General features: G+C 49.4%; 1 long non-coding RNA gene across 1 annotated transcript in view; it reads right to left on the bottom strand.

Annotated features, from left to right (window-relative positions):
- The window catches only part of LOC138560844 (uncharacterized), a 160,905-nt gene extending 148,314 nt beyond the window's left edge, over positions 1-12,591 (bottom strand). The window contains exon 1 of the long non-coding RNA XR_011299306.1: positions 12,439-12,591. This is a non-coding gene — a long non-coding RNA (uncharacterized lncRNA). The remainder of the gene's footprint in view (positions 1-12,438) is intronic.
- Positions 12,592-24,738: the final 12,147 nt, after the last annotated feature.

Raw genomic sequence — 24,738 nt, 5'->3', positions numbered from 1 at the left:
AGGGGCTTTCTTCAGTCCTTCAAATGCTTGAGTTCACTCGTCATTCCACCTGACCTTCTTGAGGATTGAGTGAGGAGACCACATTCAAGGGAGAAGCTATAGACCCATAGTTCTCTATGAAGTTTCTGTAATAACCAGTGAGGCCTAGGAAGGCTCTCGCTTGGGCTTGAGTAGTAGGGGTGGCCCAGTCTTGTACATCTTGTACTAGGCAATGGCCTTATTTCACCTCCTCCTACCTCATGTCCAATGTAGACCACTTTGCTCTGACCAATTTGACATTTGCTTGCCTTTATGGTCAGATGGGCCTGCTCAAGAGCCTGCAAAACATATCCTAAGTGGTCAAAATGTTCTTTCCAAGCATGTCATGCAGAAGTCCTCCATCCCATTCAGAACCTGATTAACCATCCTTTGGAAAGTTGCAGGTGCATTTTTTTATCCAAAAGGCATTACCTTAAACTGGTAGAGGGCTGCTGGGGTCAAAAATGCAGTTTTCTCCTTGGCATGGTCTGTCAGAGCTATTTGCCAATAGCCTGATGTGAGATCAAATGTACTGAGGTACTTGGCTGAACCAAGATTGTCCACCAGTTCATCTGTCCTTGGTAAAGGGTGGGCATCAGTATTTGTGAATGCATTAAGAGCTCTATAGTCCACACAGAATCTCAATTCAACGGTTGGTGTGAAAGACTCTGGGAGCCTCCTTAGGGTTGCCTACTAAGTCCACCAAGTAATTGACCTCTTCAAGTTTTCCCACTACCTCGAAGGGTCCAATCCATTTGCCAATCCTTGGATCCTGCCTTTGGCAATAGCACAACTGGACTAGACCATGGACTGGTAGAGGGCTCTATTACCCCGAGATCAAGCATCCTGCTGACCTCCTCCTTTATGTGTGTTCTTATATAATCTGACATCCTGTAATCTCTCCTTTTAACAAGTAAACAGTCACCAGTGTGTTACGCTCACCTGGTCTCTGCGGAGGCGTTGGGGCACGGTCAAAGCCCTTCCAGGAATGAAACTCCTCTTGTCTGTTGCTCCCTCTGCGTCTGAGTGGGGAACTGCAGTGATTAGCAGTGTGGTTCCTGCGTGAATATAAGGGGGGTTGTATGAGTATGCAGCCTGTGGTCCCTGACCCCTTCTCCAGACCTCTTCTCCCTGAATGTGGCTTCCCTGGGGTTGCACTACTCTTGAGGCTCCCCTGCTGAATGATGATGATGAGCTCTTTGTCCTGCTGCTTCTGGCAGGGGTGCTTGTTGAAGGGAACAGAGTTCCTTCGCTGGTCCCTTGTCGTGGAAGTCCAGGCCAGCTGCGACTAGTCCACTTCTCTTGTAGGTAAGTGTTTCCCTTGTTTCCACTTGCCGGCTTGTCTTCCGACTGTTGTAATTGTAAAGTTAGTTCTCTGTCCTTTGTATGTAATGTCTCTTTTCTCTGCTCTCTCCCCTCGCAGGTGGTGTAGCGGTGCCGGCGGTAGCTGCGGTAGAAGAAGCGGAGCCAGCAGTACGGAGGAGTGGGGCTGATATGGTCCAACAGCTGGTAAGTAGCCTTTAATGGTGCTTAGGGTGCGCAATGGGTTTTAGATGAGGCGCAACCCTGGGTTGGGTGTTTTCTAACCTTGTCTTGTCTTGTCTTCCTTTCTCGTTTCAGGACTTCGGCTTTGTGGGACAGAGAGCGCAGGTGCTGCGGCATCGATTCGGGATCTGCCAAGAAGACTGAGTAGTGCCGTGAGATGCGAGCCAGGGTCCAAGTAAGGATGCTGTTGTTGCAGGATCGCGAGGTAAGTAGTTGGTCCAGGCGGCAGTGAGCGTCACGTTGCATGGAGGTGCAAAGTAACGCGAAGCATTTGCTTGAGAGATCGGTGGGTTTATATAGTCTTGTTCCTGGCCACGCCCAGTAGCTCTGGCCTGCCTGCTGCCACGCCCTGCCACACACGATGAGTCAGCACCTGAAGACCAGGCCTAGGGAGCCACACCCGATGAGTCAGCACATGGGGATGTTCTCTGGAATAAAGGCTTTCAGCACCTGGAAAGTTCTTGTAAAATAAAAGCAATCCAGCACTGAAGTGAAATAAAAGCACTCCTGCACTGAAATAAAGTGTTCCTGCTCACATCTCTATATGAGCTTGGCGCCAAAGGTTTTTGTGTTGTGGGGCCTGTGGCCATGACACAGTGGGAATATCATGCTGGCCCCAATGGGTCAAGCCTGGTGATTGTGAAAACAGGGAGGCAAACTGATTTAATAGAAACTTGCACTCCTCCTGCTGCTCCAGTGTCAGATTAGAAGAGAGATTAACTCTTATTTTCTCATCTAAAGGCTGTCCTCTGAGAAGGTCAAGTAGAGGTTCACTCTCCTCCTCCTCTTGAACTGAAGCTAGAAACAAAGCTCCCACTTCTGGTCTTGAGACATAGGCTTTTAGAGGGTTGGTGTGAAAGACTCTGGGAGCCTCCTTAGGGTTGCCTACTAAGTCCACCAAGTAATTGACCTCTTCAAGTTTTCCCACTACCTTGAAGGGTCCAATCGATTTGCCCTGTAAGCCCCTCTTCCTTGTAGGTACCATAACTAAAACTTGCTGATCTTGAATAAATTCAACCATGTTGGCCTTCGTCATGCCAATGTTTCACCAGAGCCTGACCTGCTTTTAAGTTATTAGATGCTTCTGTCATCATGTGTGTCATTCTCCTCCGGAGACCCAACACATAGTCAGTGACTCTCACTGGCTTGGGAGAAGGAGCACTCTCCAACCCCTCCTTAATTATGGCCAAAGGACCTCTAACTGGATGACCATAGAGAAGCTCAAAGGGACTAAATCCAACTCCCTCCTGAGGGACTTCTCTATAAGCCAAGAGAAGGCATGGCAGTAGAAGGTCCCACTTTCTTCTAAGGGGTTCCTCTAAAGCACCTATCATGCTCTTCATAGTACGGTTAAACCTCTCTACCAATCGATTTGTGTGAGGATGGTAGGCAGTTGAGAACTTGTAAGTCACTCACAGGTTTTCCACATGGCCTGCATGTAGTGGGACAAAGTTTAATCCCCTATCAGAGATGACTTCCTTAGGAAAACCTATCCTGGTAAAAATACCTAATAGGGCCTTAGCAACAGCCAGAGCTGTAACAGTCCTCATAGGTATAGCTTCAGGATACCTAGTAGCGTGGTCTACTACAACCAATATAAATCGATTGTCTGAAGAGGTTGGAGGGTCTAATGGACCAACAATGTTGATTCCTACCCTCTCAAAGGGGATTCCCACCACTGGTAGAGGCACCAAGGGTGCCACATTAAAATACCCACTGCCAATTCTCAAACGCTCAACATCCACCTTATATACAGACCCCCGGCCCTATTAATACCTTCATGGAAGACCTCTTAACAATCCTATCTGAAAATCTAAAGGACACATCCCAAACGCTGCTGCTAGGAGACTTGAATATAGGCTTCAACGATGCTAATGATCAATATGCTGCTGCAGCGGCTAATATCCTGAGTGAGCTCGGATTCACCCAGAGAGTGAACAAACCTACCCATATCAAAGGGAGGAGCCTTGACTGGGTTGCCGATCATAACTGCAATGCCTCTATCACCTCTATCACACCCCAAATTTGGACTGACCACCACCTTATATCGTTTTGCATTGAAACTAAAAGACCATTTCCTGATAGCTTTTGCTTACCCTCTTCTGGCTCCCCCTCTTCGTCCTGTTAAACCTCCTGTTTTTAAACGTAGCTGGTTGAGAGTTTCCAGCCTTGACCTGACCTCCGCTTTGCTTGCTAATTCTGGCAATGCGGTAGATTGCTCTCTAACCAAGCTTGAAGCCACTTTTTTAGCCTCGGCTCACTCGCTAGCCCCTATTAAACTCTGTAAACCCGTACCCCTGAACCTTGGTTTACTGCTGATCGTCTTCCACTCAAACTGCTTTGCCATCAGGCAGAGAGAAAATGGCGTCTTGCTTATTCCCCTTCTGCCAAGATCCTTTTTCGCAGCTCCCTTTTGACCTATCATAAGGCATTGATTACTGCTAAAAAGTCTTATTATAGCCAGAAAGTTCAATCAGCGCTTAATAAACCTAAAGCCCTCTTTGATCTTGTCCAGTCTCTCTTCCCCTGAGACTGGAAAGGCCTCTGTCTCTCCTTCGCAAGGCCTGTGTGACTCTCTTTCTGATTTCTTTCTTGAAAAGATCTCTATTATCCGTGACCACATAAAGGCTGGTCTGCAGTCGCTCGCAGCCCCCAAAATTGTCACCTCTACTTCTCCTACTACTTCTTGGTCTTCGTTTCCGCATTTCTCTAACTCCGACGTATTGGCAGCTATTTCTAAACTAAAGTCTGCCTCTCCCAACGATGCTATACCTCTTATTCTTTTAAAGGAGGTATCTGTGGACATTATCAAGCATATCACTACTGCTGTGAATACTTCCTTTTCCACTGGGCTTATTCCTCCCTCTCTCAAGCACGCCCTTGTGGTCGCCCTTCTTAAGAAGCCGTCTCTCGATCCAGACGTGCTGTCTATTTATCGCTGTATCTCACTTCTTCCTTTTCTTATGAAGCTGATGGAGGCTTTGGTGTCCCCTCTTCTTTCTAACTTTCTTGAGTCTTCTCATTTCTTCGATCCGTTTCAGTCTGGTTTCCGCCCCGGGAGGGGTACTGAATCTGTCCTGAACTCGGTGCTTGATGACCTTGTATGCCTGGTGGATGAGAGTGGTGTCGGAGCAGTCCTACTTCTGGATCTTTCGGCTGCTTTCGACACTGTTGATCATTCCATCTTGCTTTCTCGCCTTTCCAACGCTGGTCTTTCTGGCCGGGTCCTGGACTGGTTCACATCTTTTCTGTCTGATCGCTCTCAGTCTATTTCTCTTCCTCCTTTTCGTTCTAAGTTGGCTACACTTCTTTGTGGTTTCCCTCAGGGTTCTGCACTCTCTCCTATTCTTTTCAACATTTATATTAGATCCCTTCTGCTTCTTATTCATTCACACGGTTTCCGCTATTATTCTTATGCGGACGACACTCAGTTCTTGTCCGCCTGGAACTCACTCAAGCTGAGACTGCTGCTCGTTTTAGGAATTGTCTGGAGGATTTGGGGCACTGGATGATGACTAATTGGCTAAAACTCAATGGCAGTAAGACCGAGGTCCTGGTTGTGGGTACCTCGTCTCCCCTTCTGTATTGGATCTCGCAATTCTGGCCATCGAGCCTTGGTCCTCTCCGCCTGCCGGTTCAATCAGTCCGTAACCTTGGTGTCAAAATCTCTGCATCTTTGGCTCTTGATAATCAGGTGGCTAGTGTCTGTAGTACCGGGCACTTTAAACTCTGCATTTTGCGGAAAGTACTGCCTTTTATTCCTGTTGAATGCCAGGCACCGGTAGTGGCAGCCTTGGTCCTCAGCATGCTTGATTATTGTAACTCTCTTTATCTGGCCCAGCCTCGCTATCTGATCCAAAGGCTTCCACTGCTGCAAAATGCTGCCGTTCGTTCTATACTTCGCCCTCCCTTTGGATCCCACATCTCTCCTCTGCTCAAGAAACTCCACTGGCTTCCTGTGGCCAGTCGGATCTTGTTTAAATCACTATGTCTGGTGCATCGCGCCTTTTATGGCGTGGGCGCTGAGTATCTTCAAACTAGGTTTGTCCACTACACTCCATCCCGTCTACTGCGTTCTCAATCTGCGTGTTTTCTTACTATCCCCCACTAGCGTCTGTCACGTATGGGAGGCCGCGCCTTCTCGGTGGCTGCTGCTAAATCCTGGAATAAGTTGCCCATTGCTCTTCGGGCAACTGAAGACCACCTTACATTCCGTTGATTGCTGTAAACTACTCTCTTTTAGGCCACCCTTCCTTCTTATGGTATTGTTTGGCATTTCTGGTCCTCTATTATCCTCAGTAACTAGCGCCAAGATACCTTCGGGTGTACGTGCGCTTTACTAAATTTCTATAACATAACATAACCTACCATACAGGCACCACCTGCCCTCCCCACGCTCACGAGAAAAAAGAAAAACACTACTGAAAAAATACTCCCTCACATTCTGCCTACCCTTAATTCCTTGCCAGACAATATCGACCCTAGCATCCTAGTTGAAGAATTCAACAAGACCATGAACATCACTCTTGACAATATCACTCCTCTAAAACTTAGAAGTAGTAAGCCTAAAAACCATCTCAATAATTGGTTCCCTCCCCATCTGAAAAACCTAAGATTAGACAAACGAAAATGGGAATCAGCATGGAAACTTCACCCCAACTTTAGAAAACAAACTAAAGCTAACTAAAATCTCATCCCAATACAAGAAGGACAGACTGCTGGCCAAACAAGATACCTAAAACGCTAGAATTACACAAGCAAATTCCAGCACGAAGGAACTCTTCACAATTCTAAAAGAATTAGAAAATCCCATCATAGCCCAAGACAACTGTGTCAAAGATAAAAAAAATGGTGCACTGAAATTCAGCATGCACTAGCCAACAAAGTGGCTAACCTGCAAAACAAAATTGCACTAAATAAAAGCGTCACTTACTGCAATGGCGCCACCACCTAACAAAACTACTCCGACTAACAATACTCATGTCACCCAATTTAATTTCTCCAAAGTCTCTATTACAGAGGATGAGAAAGTCATCTTGGGTCTTAAACCATCGAACAGGAAAGGTGACCAATGTCCAGCAGAATTCATCAAAGACGCTGCAAAGGATCTGGCACCTTTCATTGCCAAACTCATTAATGCCTCCTTCACATCCGGCACAATACCCAGCAATCTTAAACAATCCTGGGTTCTCCCACTTCTTAAAAAAACACACCCTAGACCCTGCCATACCAACCAACTACAGGCCCATTACCACAGTACCTTTCCTACTCAAGATCCTAGACAAGGTAGCATACATCCAAATACAGAACTTTCTAGAACTCAACCAACTCTTAGGATCACGTCAATCTGGTTTCCGGCCATTACACGGCACAGAAACAGCCCTTAATGACCTTAAAGCCCAAATAGACAATTTAAGAGACTCTGGTAAACTTGCACTACTTCTCCTACTGGACCTGTCAGCGGCTTTTGACTTGGTGGACTATAACGTCCTTTGTAACCACCTGAACTCAGCCGCCCAGTTCTCCAGTGAGGCCATGATATATGATATTTTATTTGTATTGCGCTCGTACACAAGTGTTTCAGAGCGCAACTAGGCAAGGGAGGGGAACAAGGAAGAACACTCTTACAGCAGAAGATCTTCTCTTGTCGTCGGGAAAGTGGTGAGGTTGTTGCAGCAGGGCTCCACCGGAGGTGTTGTTGTTGGAAGATGGCTCAGCTTCTCCCCTCTTAGGATTTCTTAGGTCCTGTGGCGACTTCTGAAGTTCCAGTCCCAAAAGCCCTGCTTTTATGCAGAAAAACCCCAATTCAACAGCCTAACTCATACATGCTAAGTGGTGAGCCGGGCGGCTCACCACTGCGCCAATCAGAACAGAGTGTGACTTGGGTTGCTAAAGCAACGCCGTCCAGGGTGCCAATTCCCCCACCCACACATCCTGTGGAACCCAGACAGGGTGGCACCAGTTGGAGGGCTTCTGCGGAGAGTTGGAGGGCTTCTGCGGAGAAGCCTGCCAAAAAGTGGAACAAAGGGCTCGACCTTGGTTAGAGTTACAGAGACGGACACAAACGCCATTTTGAAAAAGAGTTCTGGCGAAAAGACCCAACCAGTGATTTTATATTAAATAAATAAACCGGCGGTATCTTATCATTGCACCAAAAAAGTGGTGCGTTTAAAACCAATGGGAAAATCCCATAGGAAATATTCCGGTGGAATATGTTGCATGGTAGCCACTGCCACCAGCTAGAAACTCAACAAGGGGGGACTGGACAGTGCCCCCTTGGAAACAGACCCAGGAGCAATCTAATTAACCCCTTCCAGTACTTCCACAATATGATGGTTTATACTGGTTCTGTTCACAATTTTGGACTAGTAAAGCCAATGGTGACTTTACATGCCTTGGGAGACAGTAGTCAGTCCCAGGGAATGGAGTCTATGTTTGGGGGTCACTATGACACGCCTGTGTTACTGCACTGAGGGTGCTGTGTAACACACATATATCAAAACAGATGATACCCTATGGAGTAAAAGACCCCATAGCCCATAAGCACACAATAAGTCAAAGACATACCTCAAATCATGCCTAAGAGTGGGAGGAAAAGAGTCTCACTCTTAGCAGGAGAAAAAAGCAAACCCCAAAAATTCAGCAAAGCTGCTGGGGGACTCACTAGGTTTGGGAAATTACCCTTATAAGAGAATTCTTATAAGAGAATTCTCCCTAACAGCGGACATCAGGTTTCAATTGCTGGTAGTGGGACTATAGGGAAAAAGAAAACAGACCCAAGTGTGGGGGTTGCCAGGAAGGCAGTGCAGATGTGTTACTGGCGGGGGCAGGGACCTGGGCCCGAGATCAGAGGGTGGCCAGGTAACCAGTGCAGTATCATTTTCAGCCAGGAAGTCAGGAGAGGAGAGGAGGAGAAAAAGCAGAAGCAAAGAGAAAGGTTTTGAGGAGCTTCCGGAACCAGAGAGGATTCTCCTCAAGTTTCAGGGTGGCAGGGAGGCTGTTCCAGAGGGAGGCCCCAGCCAAAGAAAGAGATCTACCACCAACTCGTTGCTTGGAGAAGCGACTGACCCTGAGGGAGTTGGAGGTGGAAGAGCGAAGAGCTCGAGAAGGAAGATACTTAGGAAGAAATAGTTGAAGGTATTGAGGCCCCTGGCCCCAGAAGACCTTGTGGACAATGGAGAGGGTTTTGTACTTAATCCTCGCAGCCACTAGGAGCTGGTGTAGAGATTTCAGTCTGGAGAGATACGATCCCTGGGCTTGAGGCCAAGGACAAGTCTCGCAGTCCTGTTCTGGATGAGTTGCAGAGGGCGGAGAGCAGTAGCAGGCAGATTTAGAAAGAGGCTGTTGCAATATTCCAGTTTAGAGAGAACCAGAGCTCTGAAGACAGTGAGCTTCTGGGGGAAGGAGAGGAAAGGACAAATACCTCTGAGGAGGTGCAGCTGGTAGTGTGACTTCTTAGAGATATCAGAGATGTGAGGAGAGAAGGGGCGCGTGGAGTCGAAGATGACCCTGAGGTTTTTAGCCTCACAGGTGGGAGCAGGAAGAGGGCCAAGAGAGGCCAGCCAGAGAGTGACAGGAAAGGAGGGAGCGGGTGCGCCATTGAGAATCTCTTTCTGGCATTAAGGAAGAGATCATTGGTGGCACACCACTCCTGGATGGCAGACAGACAGTCAGAGATGAGAGAGGGAGAAGAGGTGACTCAGGGTAGCCTGAGAATGAGCTGAGTGTCATCTGCATTGCACTGGAAGTTGGGGCAGACACAGAGCGCGGCAATGCGGTCAGCAAGAAGTGCCAGGTATTGGTTGAACAGCCAGGGAACGAGATTAGACCCCTGGGGAACACCACAGGTGAGCTAAAGATAGAGGAGAGGAAGGACCCAAGTTGAACCTGGGAGGATCGATCAGAGAGGAAAGAAGTCACCCACGCCAGGGCCTGGCCTGTGATCGCCAGGTTATCATGGAGATGGTTGAGCAGGCTGGCATGGTTAACCGTGTCAAAGGCAGAAGAGAGATCAAGAAAGATGAGGACACAGGGGGTGTTCGAATCAAGGTTGGAGAGCAGGTGTTCACGGATGTTCAGGAGAGCAGTTTCCATGCTTCTGGCGGCTCTGATTCCAGACTGATGATTGATCATGGAGACAACCAACAGATTCAGTGTGAAGATTGAGCTGGGAGATGGCCAGCATTTCCAAGAGTTTGCCCAGGAAAGGAGTGATGCAGATTGGGTGATAGTTAGCCGGGCAGGATGGGTGGGCAGAGGGTTTCTTAAGAAGAGGTTGCACAAGGGAGTGCTTCAGGGGGGGAAGGGAAGACTCCCATGGCGAAGGAGTGATTGCAGAAGTCGGCCAGGGCAGGGGCCAGGGAGTCAATGTGGTCCTTGATGGTTTTTTAGGAACAGGGGTGGACCTGTAGACAACACTTTCATAGATCAGACTTGTCTAGAGACTGCATCTGGGGAGAACAGGGGAAAGACAGAGAAGGAAGGGGGAAGAGGTGGCCGAAGAGGGGCCAGAGGAGGAGAAAGAGGACAAGATGTCCTGAGTTTTAGAGATGAAATGAGAAACCAGTGCAGTGCAGCGGGCCTGGGAAGGGGGGGCAGAGGTAGAGACTGACGCACGATTGGCCAGTTCCTTGCAGATTTTAAAGAGTTCAGCTGAGTTGTTAGATGCTGCAAAGACGCGGGCTTGGATGTGAGCTCTCTTCTTGGTGAGGACAGAGAGCCGGTATTGTCTTTGGAGCAGGGGGCAGCCCAGTTTGTCAGAGGATGTACATGAAGCACACCATTTCCTCTCAGCCACCCTGCACTTGCGTTTAAGGGTGACGAGGTCTGAGTCATATCAAGAGTTGCACTTGACTGTGGGCTTCAGGCGGATTCTCATGACAGGGGCAAGAACATAGAGAGTGTCAGATATAGCAGAGTGGAGCGTGGAAAGGGCTGTGACAGGGTGTGAGTCAGCCAAAGGGGGTGGGGGGGTGAGAAAGTGGCGGCGAAAGCCTCAACTGACACACGCTTTATGGGTCAGATGACCGAGAAGGTGGGTGGCAGTGATGGAGTTGGCTTGAGAAAGTGATCACTCCAGGAGAGTGGAGTGGTGAGAGGGAAAGAAAGGGGGAGGTCTGAGGAGATCAGAACATTCAGAGTGTGCCCTGCAGAGTGAGTCGGGCCAGATGGGAGAATAGAGAGAGAGAGAGTCGCAAAGGTCACGAAAGAATCCAGAGTAAGGACATGGAGCCTCAAGGTGGATGTTGAAGTCTCCGAGAAGGAGGAGTTGAGTGGTCGAGACCAGGAGGGTAGAGGAGAGGTCCGCCCACTCAGAGAGGAAGGAGGGGATCTGACCAGGTGGCCGATAGATGGTAGCCACAGTAAGGGAATGGGAGAGAGAGAGAGAGAGAGAGAGAGAGAGAGAGAGAGAGAGAGAGAGAGAGAGAAGACGAGTTATTTGAACGAGGAATAGGCCTGCGTAGGAATGACAAAGGCAGAGATCTACTCAGGGAAAATCCAGAGTTGGACCTAGGTGCGGAGAGGATCTTTTAGCCGTCAGGGAGGAGACTGTCAAAGCTCATGACAGAGCTGGCCGTGAACCATGTCTCGTGAGACCGAGGACATAGAGGTCAAGTTTCTCCAGAAGGTGGCAGATGTCGGAGGAGTGTTCGACAGCTGAGCTAAGTTAGGAGTGGCAATATGAAGAATGTTGCCATCCTTGGAAAGACTTCCGGGGAGGAGTACAGATCAGAGGTACGCCCTTCGGAGATGTAGAAGAAGCCCGAGGGCGGGGCAGAAAGGGAAGTAGGTGAGCGTAAGGTAGGCAAGGAGGAGGCAAGGAAGCCGTGGATGCGGGAGAGGGGACAGCAGGTGAAGACGGAAATTGATAAGCCGCGGGAAGACTCTATCGAAGAGGAGAAGGTTGGCCCGAGGGCCTTGGACCAAGCCGGTACGATTCAACATACACTTTAATGATGACCTTAGAAGAGTGGAAGGAGGCCAGGAGGGCCTCCCACCGGGTGCCACCATTAATGGGAGGGGAAGAGAAGGGAGAGAGCACAGAGACCATATTTAGAGTCCATAGGTCTGGTGAGGGAACAACAAAGAGGATGTCAGTGAAAGTTTGCCTGGTGGATGCACTGGTATAGGTGTCAACGATAGGGAGGCCTGGGTTGGAGACCAGGATGTCCTTTTTAAACTTCTTCCTACCAGATTTAGTGAGGAGAGCAGGGTAGTCGTTAGAGCACCATAGAGTAGGTAGGGAGAGGAGAGAAGAGAAGAGGAAGGGAGAGGGAAGTGGAAAACACAGTGCAGGGTGCAGGCAGACGAAGCAGAGAGAGGCGAGACAAGTTGAACAAGGCGGCAGTTACTCAGAGTAAAAGACTATCTCAATCAATATTGAAAGCAGGGGAAAAAAAAAAACACACCTAAGTTTATGAGTCCTAAATAGAGGGGGGAAAAAGGCCTAGGTTTCACAGTGCCATTTTAAAACTGGTAAAAACACACCAAGTTTGAGAGTCAGCTGGGTGGGCAGGGGCAAGCAGGGGCTGCCCTAGGAAGGTCAGCAATGAAGAAGGGGCAGCCCATCAGGGTGGGGGGGGCAGCCCATCAGGGTGGGGGTGGAGGGAGGGGGCGGGGGTGGAGGGAGGGGGCAGGCGGGTTCAAGCACAAGGAGGCCCAGAGGGGGAAGGCAACAGGTTGCAAGCCTCAGGGGGAGGCTATATAATCGAAACAGCCGAAGAGGAGCTGCCTTTCCCCTCTCCCCGCCCAGTAATGCACTCTCCATCACATACACAAGACAGGATTAACTGGAGGTTTATGAAGTACTAGCAGAGACAAAACAGAGGATCACTTTCTCACCAAAAGAGAAGTGAATAGTCGCCGGTCACTCACCTACAGCAAATGATTCCCCAAAAAGATTGGGATGTATTTCACATTTAAAAAAGTAGCATTTGTGGTCCTCGGAGAGTGACTGCATATCGGGGGACGAAATATAAGCCTCTGCAAAGCCAAGCCGCCGACATGAAGAACAGACATGCGCAGTGCTGAGATACTGATCTCCAGAGCATGCGCAGTGCTGAGATACTGATCTCCAGAGCATGCGCATTGCTGGGATACTGATCTCCAGAGCATGCGCATTGCTGGGATACTGATCGAAGAGCTTGCAGTTCTGAGATGTCGATCCCGGGAGCATCCGCATAGTTGAGATACGATATCCAGAGCATGCGCAGTAAAAAGATGAAGCGTGGGCAAAACTAGTAACGAACTGCGCATGCTCAGTGATCGGTGTCCTACGTCGCCACAAACACGATAATCACCAAAGTATGTGCAAGAAATGAGGAGGAAGAGAGGGGGGCGGGGTATTATGAACGCACAGTGATGACAGCACACGCAAAGACAAAACATACGAATCATGAAGGGCTTAGGGCAGAGCATGCTGGAAGGAAAGGCACGCTCCAACAAGTAACCCCCATAATCGGGTCAAAGTAGGGGGGAACTAAAGGGTACGACGTTCCCTTACTTTATGCGACCACAAACACATCCCTGCCCACCGTTCCAGGACGGAAACTTAAAAAAAAAACATTTTAGTGTTATTATTTAATTCCATTGGGGACTGGAACCTGAACCCTACTGCTATAAGGCCAGTGCAGCATCGCACGGCCCTATCTCGGAGGTGCTGGAAGATCATTATTTATTTCAATAGGCTGCTTGGATACAAACCCCATTCCCAAGCAGCCAAAACACCCAGCTTGATTGGGATCTGCGTATGGAGGGCTGTAAGCTGAGCCCTGTTAGCAGGCAATGGGAGGGGTGTGTCTGTAACTGGCCGCAGGCAATGGGAGGGGTGTGCCTGTGGCTGACCATGTTTTTTAAGAAGTACAGGCAATGGGAGGGGTGTGTCTGCCATGTTCTCTAAGAGGTGCAGTCAGTGGGAGGCATAGCTCTCAACCATTTATGTCACAAAGGCGGGTGGAAACACCCGATTTTATTTTTGGCGGGTGAGAGGCCCATTGAAATGAATGGGCGTGCAGGAGGCTTGGCGGGTGAGTCAGCTGTTTACAAGGCGGGTGACACCCGCCAAAAGCGTGTGAGTTGAGAACTATGGTGGGAGGGGTGTGTCTGTAGCTGGCCATCTTCTTTACGAGGTGCAGGCAATGGGAGGGGTCTGCCTGTGGCTGGCCATCTTCTTTAATAGGTGCGGGCAATGGGAGGGGTGTGTCTGTGGCTGGCCATCTTCTTTAAGAGGTGCGGGCAATGGGAGGGGTGTGTCTGTGGCTGGCCATCTTCTTTAAGAGGTGCAGGCAATGGGAGGGGTGTGTCTGTGGCTGGCCATGTTCTTTAAGAGGTGCAGGCAATGGGAGGGGTGTGTCTGTGGCTGGCCATGTTCTTTAAGAGGTGCAGCCAATGGGAGGGTTGTGTCTGTGGCTGGCCATGTTCTTTAAGAGGTGCGGACAATGGGAGGGGCGTGTCTGTGGCTGGCCATGTTCTTTAAGAGGTGCAGGCAATGGGAGGAGTGTGTCTGTAACTGGCCACAGGCAATGGGAGGGGTGCGTCTGTAGCTGGCCATGTTCTTTAAGAGGTGTAGGTAATGGGAGGGGTGTGGCTGTAACTGGCCGCAGGCAATGGTAGGGGTGTGTCTGTGGGTGGCCATGTTCTTTAAGAGGCGCAGGCAATGGGAGGGGTGTGTCTGTGGCTGGCCATGTTCTTTAAGAGGTGCAGGCAATGGGAGGGGTGTGTCTGTAGCTGGCCATGTTCTTTAAGAGGTGCAGGCAATGGGAGTGGTGTGTCTGTGGCTGGCCATGTTCTTTAAGAGGTGCAGGCAATGGGAGGGGTGCGTCTGTGGCTGGCCATGTTCTTTAAGAGGTGCAGGCAATGGGAGGGGTGCGTCTGTGGCTGGCCATGTTCTTTAAGAGGTGCAGGCAATGGGAGGAGTGTGTCTGTAACTGGCCGCAGGCAATGGGAGGGGTGCGTCTGTAGCTGGCCATGTTCTTTAAGAGGTGTAGGTAATGGGAGGGGTGTGTCTGTAACTGGCCGCAGGCAATGGTAGGGGTGTGTCTGTGGGTGGCCATGTTCTTAAAGAGGTGCAGGCAATGGGAGGGGTGTCTGTGGCTGGTCATGTTCTTTAAGAGGTGCAGGCAATGGGAGGGGTGTGTCTGTAGCTGGCCATGTTCTTTAAGAGGTGCAGGCAATGGGAGGGGTGCGTCTGTAGCTGGCCATGTTCTTTAAGAGGTGTAGGCAATGGGAGGGGTGTGTCTGTAACTGGCCACAGGCAATGGGAGGGGTGCGTCTGTAGCTGGCCATGTTCTTTAAGAGGTGTAGGTAATGGGAGGGGTGTGGCTGTAACTGGCCGCAGGCAATGGTAGGGGTGTGTCTGTGGGTGGCCATGTTCTTTAAGAGGTGCAGGCAATGGGAGGGGTGTGTCTGTGGCTGGCCATGTTGTTTAAGAGGTGCAGGCAATGGGAGGGGTGTGTCTGTAGCTGGCCATGTTCTTAAAGAGGTGCAGGCAATGGGAGGGGTGTCTGTGGCTGGTCATGTTCTTTAAGAGGTGCAGGCAATGGGAGGGGTGTGTCTGTAGCTGGCCATGTTCTTTAAGAGGTGCAGGCAATGGGAGGGGTGTCTGTGGCTGGTCATGTTCTTTAAGAGGTGCAGGCAATGGGAGTGGTGTGTCTGTGGCTGGCCATGTTCTTTAAGAGGTGCAGGCAATGGGAGGGGTGCGTCTGTGGCTGGCCATGTTCTTTAAGAGGTGCAGGCAATGGGAGGGGTGCGTCTGTGGCTGGCCATGTTCTTTAAGAGGTGCAGGCAATGGGAGGAGTGTGTCTGTAACTGGCCGCAGGCAATGGGAGGGGTGCGTCTGTAGCTGGCCATGTTCTTTAAGAGGTGTAGGTAATGGGAGGGGTGTGTCTGTAACTGGCCGCAGGCAATGGTAGGGGTGTGTCTGTGGGTGGCCATGTTCTTAAAGAGGTGCATGCAATGGGAGGGGTGTGTCTGTGGCTGGTCATGTTCTTTAAGAGGTGCAGGCAATGGGAGGGGTGTGTCTGTAGCTGGCCATGTTCTTTAAGAGGTGCAGGCAATGGGAGGGGTGCGTCTGTAGCTGGCCATGTTCTTTAAGAGGTGTAGGCAATGGGAGGGGTGTGTCTGTAACTGGCCGCAGGCAATGGGAGGGGTGTGTCTGTGGGTGGTCATGTTCTTTAAGAGGTGCAGGAAATGGGAGGGGTGGGTCTGTGGCTGGCCATGTTCTTGAAGAGGTGCAGGAAATGGGAGGGGTGTGTCTGTGGCTGGCCATGTTCTTTAAGAGGTGCAGGCAATGGAAGGGGTGTGTCTGTAGTTGGCCATGTTCTTAAAGAGGAGCAGGCAATGGGAGGGGTGTGTCTGGCCATGTTCTCTAAGAGGTGCAGGCAATGGGAGGGGTGTGTCTGTGGCTGGGCATGTCCTCTAAGAGGTGCAGGCAATGGGAGGTGTGTGTCTGTGGCTGGCCATGTTCTTTAAGAGGTGCAGGCAGTGTGAGGGGTGTGTCTGTAGCTAGCCATGTTCTTTAAGATGTGCGAGCAGGGATGGTGAATGGGAGGCTGCATAAAGGTGCATGCTGAGTGGGACAACGACACACTAATGTATGTCATTTAAATGCATTGTTTCGATTGTGTTTTCTTCAGTTTTTCTAGAACTGTTGTAAAACACAATGTTGCAGGGTGGAGTGGACCCAGGTATGGGGTTTGAATCAGGGAGGCGGTGACAGTGAGTAGGGGAAGAGTTGGCAGAAAAGGGGGCTGGGCAGATGGAACACAGTTCCACTACTTTGTTTTGTACAGTTCGACCACTGCCCACAATGCAACACTTTAGTGGCTTACCTAAAAGAAAGGATTGCAAACCTGTGCAGAATAATTTCACATATTTGAAACACATACCAAAAATGTGAGGCACACGGCAGGGACATTTTCACGCAGAAATCAGGAGAATGAATGTTTCTGATGGTTTTGCATTCGGGTATGAATTCTTTTAGGTGGAATAAATTAAATAATATCAACATTGTTTGTTAAAACAAATCGTGTGTCTCCTGCCTAAATCAGGAGGGTTGGCATGTTTGTATTTGGTGAAGATATGGTTTAGCTAAGTAACGTACATGGCAACGCTCCCGATTTCCCTTTCTCCTGTATAATATAATTCTTAACCCCAATGCAAGTCTACGGGAAAACTCATTTCTCCCACTTTCCATGGCAACATCGTCCCTCCCATGCGTCAGAATGTTGGCATGTATGAAGTAAGGATGGGGTCCATACACTATCAGTTCGTGGCCATACAGTCTTACCATCTGCATACTCCACCATTTCACAGCCCTGGTGGGTGAAATCATATTTGGAGGAAGACAGCACATTGAAATCTATGGACAAGCACGAGAATGGCCTGAGGTTGACCACCAATGAGTATTTTGCGGGACTGTCTCAATGTACAGGGGCGTGTCCCATATCCTGTCCCTGTGCGGGACAGTTAAAGGTCCCGACCTTGCATCTGTGCTCCTTATCAGCAGTCCAAAGCCTTCCTGGCTCAGAGTTCACATGTTTCGTGTGTTTGTTCGAAGCACAGCGCTTCATCTGCTGCATCACTCTGTGCATACATGCCAACTCTCCTGATTTAGGCGAGAGACTCATGATTTTTCGATTGACAATAGTGTGATTATTTACTGTGTCCCACCGAAAATAATTATAACCCCAATGTAATGCTATGGGACAATTACACTCTCCCGATTTCTGTGGTGAAATCTCCCTCTCAGGGGCTCCAGAATGTTGGCATGTCTGGCTCTGTGTTAGCAGAACATTACAATAAGATCAACTACAGATTGACCAGGAAGGGCTAACGCATAGCTCTCAACATTTTGTGGCCCCCGGATGGGTGAAAACACACAATTTAGTTTTTCTGATGGGTGAAAGCCCATTGCCTTATTTATATGGGTGGGAGGGAACTGGGTGGGTGAGAGAGCTGCTTACAAAGCGGGTGACAACCGCCAAAAGCGTGTGAGGTCTGGTTAACATCCTGAATGGGAGGAGAGCATAAGACTGCACAGTGTGTGACATAACGTCCTGAATGGGAGGAGAGCATAAGACTGCATAGTGTGTGAAATAATCACTCTAGCAATTGACCCCATATTGTGTTGCATTTACTGTCACTGAAGTGAGGTTTATTTATTTATTGTGCATTTGTAAGGCGCGTATACATCAAGTAAATGGTGTTTCAAAGCACCCACAGGGACACAGGGAGGGAACCTGGGAATAAAAAGCAAATATAACAATGAAAGATAGAGGCGGACCTACTAGGCCTTGTGAGCATTCAGAACATGCAAGTGCAGAGAGAGAGAAGGGATGAGGGAGTGGGGAGTAAGTGCTAGGTATACCAAAGAGGGAAGTGCTAGGGAGTAAGGGGCTATTAAGTGACTTGGTGAGAGTGGTCAGCTGCCAATAAATAAATAAGTGCAGGGCTGTGGTGGCATAGACCAGTGGGTGCCAAGGCAAGTGCTGGGAGCGGGCTGGGGCTGAAGGCGATTGGAGGCCAGGACCGAGGAGGACACGTAAGGGTCCTGGTCACCAATCTCAGCAACTGTGGGGTTTAGCAGAGGAGGGAGGGAGGAATGGAAGGAGGAGGTGAAAAGGAAGGTCTTGAGGATCTTCTGGAACTTGGGGAGATCTGGCTCAAGACTAAGAGGAATGGGGAGCCTGTTCCATAGGAGGTGTACGTATGTTTGAGGAGACCCAGTATAAGGGTGCTGTGGCTTAAGTGAGAAATAATGTGTCAAGGAACTCTAGGCTACCCCTGCCTAGTGTAGCAAAACAGATCTTTAGAATTTGTTCCTTGTACATGCGCAGGTATTTGCAAGATAACTGTTGTTGCATAACTAAACTGTATACAGTGAAATGACAATATATATTCCATGGTCAATACTAATTATGCCGACACGTGTTTCGACCAAATCAGTCTTTTTCAAGGCTCAATATATGATCCGGCATTCACATGTGTCCTGGCCAATTAGCCCAGAAGGGTGTCTCATGCAGGATTTGCGCTTGGTGACCCGAACTCCTCCGTTCACAGGGTTCCAACACTGGCCTGCACCTCTCCTTGGGGCCTCACCCTGCTCCAAAGAGTGGGCACGATTCTGCAAAGCTGGCTCCCTCTGGACCACTGGGGAGTACATGTTTTGGTGCTGGTCGCAGTAGGTGGACGCAGCCCTTCCGGAGAGGTCACCTGGATACTTCGGAAGGTACGGGGGCACTGGCATCACGTCTTGGTCACCAAATGAAGGCAAGTCCCTGTTACGCTCACGCCAGAAAGAATACAACCCTCTGGGGCAAAAATGCCAAGAGACTGCTTGCAAGGATAACAATGTTTAAGTGTACAAAAAGTAAAGGCGTCAGCAGAGGACTCAGCAGCTCGAGAATGTTCTGCCCGAATTATCATCATCAGTTCAGTATTAGAGTCCACAGTGTCACTAGGGACATCATCCATAGGGTCTAAACATGCAGAGCTGATTGGTGAGCCTGTATACAAGGTCCTGCTCCATAGGGGATGACAGGCTATGATTGGTTATTGTCTCTGCCATCTGTCGGTCTCCACGTGGGTCCGCTGGGCTCATCTCTCCAGGGACTGAAGGTGAGGCGCTTCACATGTTGCTGTTCCAAGGCCGCTATTATGAGCTAATGCTACAACTACATCATTATGGCATGCACCTGGGAGGTTCATGGACTGGCACCGGGGGGGGAGGGAAGACATACAATCACGCTCACCCACACATTCTGTGCTCCTACTACATCATTATGGCATGCACCTTGGGGGGCTCGGGGACTGGCACCAGGGGGAGGGAAGGAGTACAGTCATGCTGACCCACACATTCTGTGCTCCTACTACATCATTATGGCATTCACCTTGGGGGCTCGGGGACTGGTACCAGGGGGGAGGGAAGGAGTACAATCATGCTGACCCACACATGCTGTGCTCCTACTACATCATTATGGCATGCACCTTGGGGACTGGTACCAGGGGGGAGGGAAGGAGTACAATCATGCTGACCCACACATTCTGTGCTCCTACTACATCATTCTGGCATGCACCTTGGGGGCTCGGGGACTGGTACCAGGGGGGAGGGAAGGAGTACAGTCACGCTGACCCACACATGCTGTGCTCCTACTACATCATTATGGCATGCACCTTGGGGGCTCGGGGACTGGTACCAGGGGGGAGGGAAGGAGTACAGTCACGCTGACCCACACATGCTGTGCTCCTACTACATCATTATGGCATGCACCTTGGGGGCTCGGGGACTGGTACCAGGGGGGAGGGAAGGAGTACAGTCACGCTGACCCACACATGCTGTGCTCCTACTACATCATTATGGCATGCACCTGGGGGGCTCGGGGACTGGTACCAGGGGGGAGGGAAGGAGTACAATCATGCTGACCCACACATGCTGTGCTCCTACTACATCATTATGGCATGCACCTGGGAGATTCATGGACTGGCACCGGGGGGAGTGGGGGGAAATACAATCATGCTGACCCACACATTCTGTGCTCCTACTACATCATTATGGCATGCACCTGGGGGTCTCGGGGACTGGCACCAGGGGGGAGGGAAGGAGTACAATCATGCTCACACACACATTCTGTGCTGTCTATATCGCACTGTGGCCTAAACCTTTTACTGTTGAACCTATTCAAGATGGAAGCCTTACGAACCAACACAAATATATACCTGGTTCTTGTGGATTTCTCCCACGCCTTTGATAGTGTTGATCGCAAAGTCCTTTGGAAAAAACTACACTTGTGGAAGATCTCTGGGAGCCTTTTGGAAGCCATCAGAGAACTCCACACCAACACAAACATCAAGATCAGTCTTGATCGGAATGGGACCTTATCAACTCCCATCCATACATTCAAGGGTGTGAAACAGGGATGTCTGCTTGCTGCTATAATCTTTAATCTATTCCTATCAGACGTTGGCGATGTGTTTAGCAAACTATCTTCATTTACACCTAAGGTTAACGGCATACACGTTAGTTGGCTCGTTTACGCTGACGATCTGATACTTCTAGATATGACACCAAACGTATGCTTGATGCCCTCGAAGCATACGTGTGTAAGAACGGACTTCACATTTACAAACAAAATGCGAGATTCTAACTCTTCAAAATTTGCGGACAATGAACAACCAACAGAAGAAACAAGCGTGGTTCCTTGAGAAAACCAAGCTAAACATCACACACAACACCAAATAATTGAGCATGAGAATCAGCTCAAACCTAAACGACGCACCATGGGCTGAAGTAGCCAAATCAAAATGTAGACAACTGGCCTGCCAAGCCTCCTTAATCAATAAACAGTTTGGAAAATTTTCCTTAAAACCAACTATAACATTTTACCTACAAAAAGCAGTCCCTGCAATAATCTATGGTGCAGAAAACGCTTTTGGATGCTCATACGGACTCTGGAACACCTTAGAAAATAGTTTCTGGGTGAAGGTTCTACACTTGCCAAGAGGAACTGCCTCGGCATGCATTCGTTATGAACTGGGGTAATCTCAATGCATGCCAGAATAAGTTGGAACCTCCTATGCTTATTCAGAAAGACAAAAATATCGAATTCTGCACTGCAATTTGAAATACTTCAGAACTCACACAAAGGTAATGAGTATAATGCTTTAACTATGTGGAACACGCACTGTTTGTCAGTCCTTGATGAGCACGATATCGAACTAACAATGCTGTTAGAAAATACAGAATTGGCTAAAAAGAAATTATGGAGCTCAGATTAGCACAGTACTTGTAAACAAAGGCGGAGGTCAAGACTTCTGTCTGAAGTACCGGGCGAGGCAAGACCTCGAGGGAAATTACAACCCTATCTACTGCAATTCCCTGATCAAAGAGCAAGATCTATGTATTTTCAGTTCAGACCAAATCTAATGAACACTAAGGAACGTTTGAGTCAACGCAACCTAAACAACACAGATATGACCTGTCGGTTCTGCAAAGCATGCAAGGAGACTTTAAAACACCTAACCTTGTTCTGCCCGAATCTACGAAATTTAAGAACTCGTACTCTCGGCCCTCTAATCTGGAAACAGCAGACACTTAGTGCTGCAGACTGGTGGCAATCCATGTTCGATGGTCTAAATCGAAAATTAATGTTCGCTTTGGTGACATTTCTTTTAGATCTAAAAAAAAACCTTTGGACACGATTGAAGAGACACCAAAAGTGTTGTAATCTAAGACGTGTGTGAATACAACTGTCCTGGGTCCTATTGAAAGATTTCATTGACAGGAACGGAGAGAGAAGGCCACAATGAGGAAGCATGGCTGATGAGACACCTGAAGCGACAAGATGTGGAGGGTGTCACTATGTGTTCCTTTCCTTATGTGTCTTGTTCCTTGTATTCTTTTTTTTTTAAGGTTTGAATAAACCGTATAAAAATAAAATAATTAAAAAGAATTTCGCACTCCTCGCACCCAAGACTTCCACCCTCGTTTTGATCTATAATTTATACCTCCCAGTACCTCGAAATACAAAGGGTGCATTTATGGGAAAGGGCAACATGATGGTGCATGTTCAGATCTTTTATGAGCATTTGCTTTATTGCTGGTGGACTGGGTCATCCACTATCGTGGAATGCAGGGATGCTTGAACCGGGGCAGTGGTGGGTGCTAGTATTCCCGGTGGGCTGGGTGGGGGTTGGAGGTCTGCTGTTGGCCTGGTTGTGATGAATGGGGATTGCGAAGAGCCTGTTGTTGTCTCATGGCCTTGCAGGGCACATTCCTCTCTGCGATGCTAAATAATTGCAACAGCCGGGGGGGGGGGGGGGACAAAGGGAAGTTCCTGTGAGAATTAACAGCATAAGCTCACCTGTCCTCAGCATTTGGGCCTGTTCATGATTCTTCATCGGGCTTACATTTACCGCGTCGTCATGTAGGGCTGCATTTGTCTTCCATAACTATAAAATGGCGTCTCTTTATATGAGCGCACTAAGTCTATACATCTACAATGCCTGTGATATTATATTAATGCTAGGGTTCTTTAGCACGGCCCTTCCCTCCTATCACACAGCGCAGCTATTTGTGGGATTCACCTCACTCTAAAGCACCTAGGGGGGATGGGAAAGGCTCATTCCCATCCCAAGACATGGATCTTGAGTGCTGCAGTGAATTAAACAGTGTCAATGTATGGCCACATAATGCATCCATCAATTGCTCCCTTCTGTAGTGCAAAACCTTCTCTCGTGTCATTAAATTGATTTGCCAGTTACAGCTGGTATTTCAGTGCCATTCCGCATAGAAATAGCAAGTGTGCAATACTCTCCAGTACAGAAATGCCAAGTTTAAATGTTCATTTTCTGATTCTTTAAAAGGATAAAAAAAGATGCACAAATGAGATGAATGTAACCCCTACCCCTGATGGGGCCCTTAAAGATAGGGGGGGGGGGGGTTTATGGAAAAATATATAAATAAATAAATATATAAGAAAAGACAAGCCGCAAGAAGGAGTTTAAACTCTTTTATTAAATGTGTATGTGCGTAACATGAACTTACCCGACTGTACCACGGTCCCCACCATGGGAGACACATGGAACCTTGAGGCAGAGGGACAATGGGCAGGCCTCCCCTGCCAACAGACAGAGACATGGGGCCTCATTACGACCCTGGTGGTACAGGGTTAACGGTGCCGTAAAAGGTGCCGGCGCCGTAAAACCCGTACCGCCTCATTACGAGTTCCCCTCGCGGGACATGGTAAGCACGCCTGGGAAAACCAGGCGTGCTTACCGGGTCCCGCAAGGGGAAGAGGGAGCAAACAACGGGCCAACTCGTAATGGCCCGTTGTTTGCTCCCTCTCCCATTCCCATTCAGCCCTATAGGGGCTGAATGGGAATGGGGAAGGGCCGGGTCCGGGTCCTTGGAGGGAGGAATTACTGGGCCTTCCGAACTCGGAATGGCCCTGTAGTTCCTCATTCTGAGGAGGCGGACCCGGACGCGATTTCGGCAGCAGCCATGCCGCCAATAGCGGCATGGCTACCGCTGAACTCTTAATGAGGCCCATGGACTGGAATTGCCTGAAGAGGGAAGAGCCGTTAGAAGGTGACAGTTGAAAGGTAGAGAAACCAAAGGCAGGTGTAAAAAGGACAGAAAGCAAGGAATGAGCTGCGCTCCCTCGGGGGTCGCAGCCTTGAGCACCCCCAAACCTGGACCTCCCGAAGGGGTCAAATCAGGCTGCGTCTGCCAGCGGTAAGCCGGCGTGCAAATAAAGCTCAGGCCGTGTGTGTGGTGCGGCCTGCGTAAAGAGTAACGCCTGTGCCCAAGGCCGCATGTGAAGATAATGCCCGGGTCCAGGGCTGAGTGTCACTGCGACCTGACCAGGAGCGTGGCCTGAGGTGATTAGTCTGCCCGGTGGCCAAACCGGTCAGATCAGAGAAGGTGAAACCCCCGAGCCAAGTGTGCGGTGTGGCACGGGTGAAAAAATTGTATGGAAGTAAGGCCAAGAAAAAATTGCAGCCAGGCTTCCTCTGACAGCTCGCGCTTGGCTGTCAGGGGCCTGTGCAGGATCCACTGTCTTCGGGGAGAGAAGATAGAGCAGGACTTACCTGGAGCCCCGGCAGTGATGTCTAAAGTGGCCGGGGCTCAGTGTGAAGAGCATTGGCTGGACGCTGACTCTGGCCAAGGTGGGCAGGGCCCAACAAGGAGTCCCTGCCTGCACCACTACAGGGGAAGGAAAGAAATGAATTGAAGGGCTTCCTTAGGCTTGAAAGCAACATCCCTGCCAGCATTAAGTGGCGGAGTGCCACCACAGGAAGGAAAGGACACATCAAACCCCTTCAGTTTTAAGACCACCACCATGGATCAAAGCAGAATGAGGGACTTTCAAAGGCCTGGAAGCAACACCACTACCACAGAGGAAATCAGGGTTTCAACAGCCCAGTAGGGACTCAGGGCACTTGCAAAGCACTATATGGACACAGGGCTCCCAAAGTGCAGGAAGTTCAGACAAGTGCCCCGTGACAGCCACCCGCAGCGGGAGTTGGAGATGAACCTCAAAGGCACCAAAGCACAGATGCTGCTGCGAGAAGGTACTGCGCACTATTGAGCTGTTACGTTATGTGACTGACTACTACAGACTGACAAGAAGACTAGGATTTACATACAAGTGATGTAAGTGATGGCAGTCTGCAGCT

This window comes from Ambystoma mexicanum, unplaced genomic scaffold, assembly GCF_040938575.1.
Source record: "Ambystoma mexicanum isolate Mex_15411 unplaced genomic scaffold, UKY_AmexF1_1 Mex_scaf49, whole genome shotgun sequence".
NCBI classification, from domain to species: Eukaryota; Metazoa; Chordata; class Amphibia; order Caudata; family Ambystomatidae; genus Ambystoma; species Ambystoma mexicanum.
The sequence above is the reverse complement of the archived record's forward strand: the minus strand, read 5'-3'. Positions and strand labels throughout refer to the sequence as shown.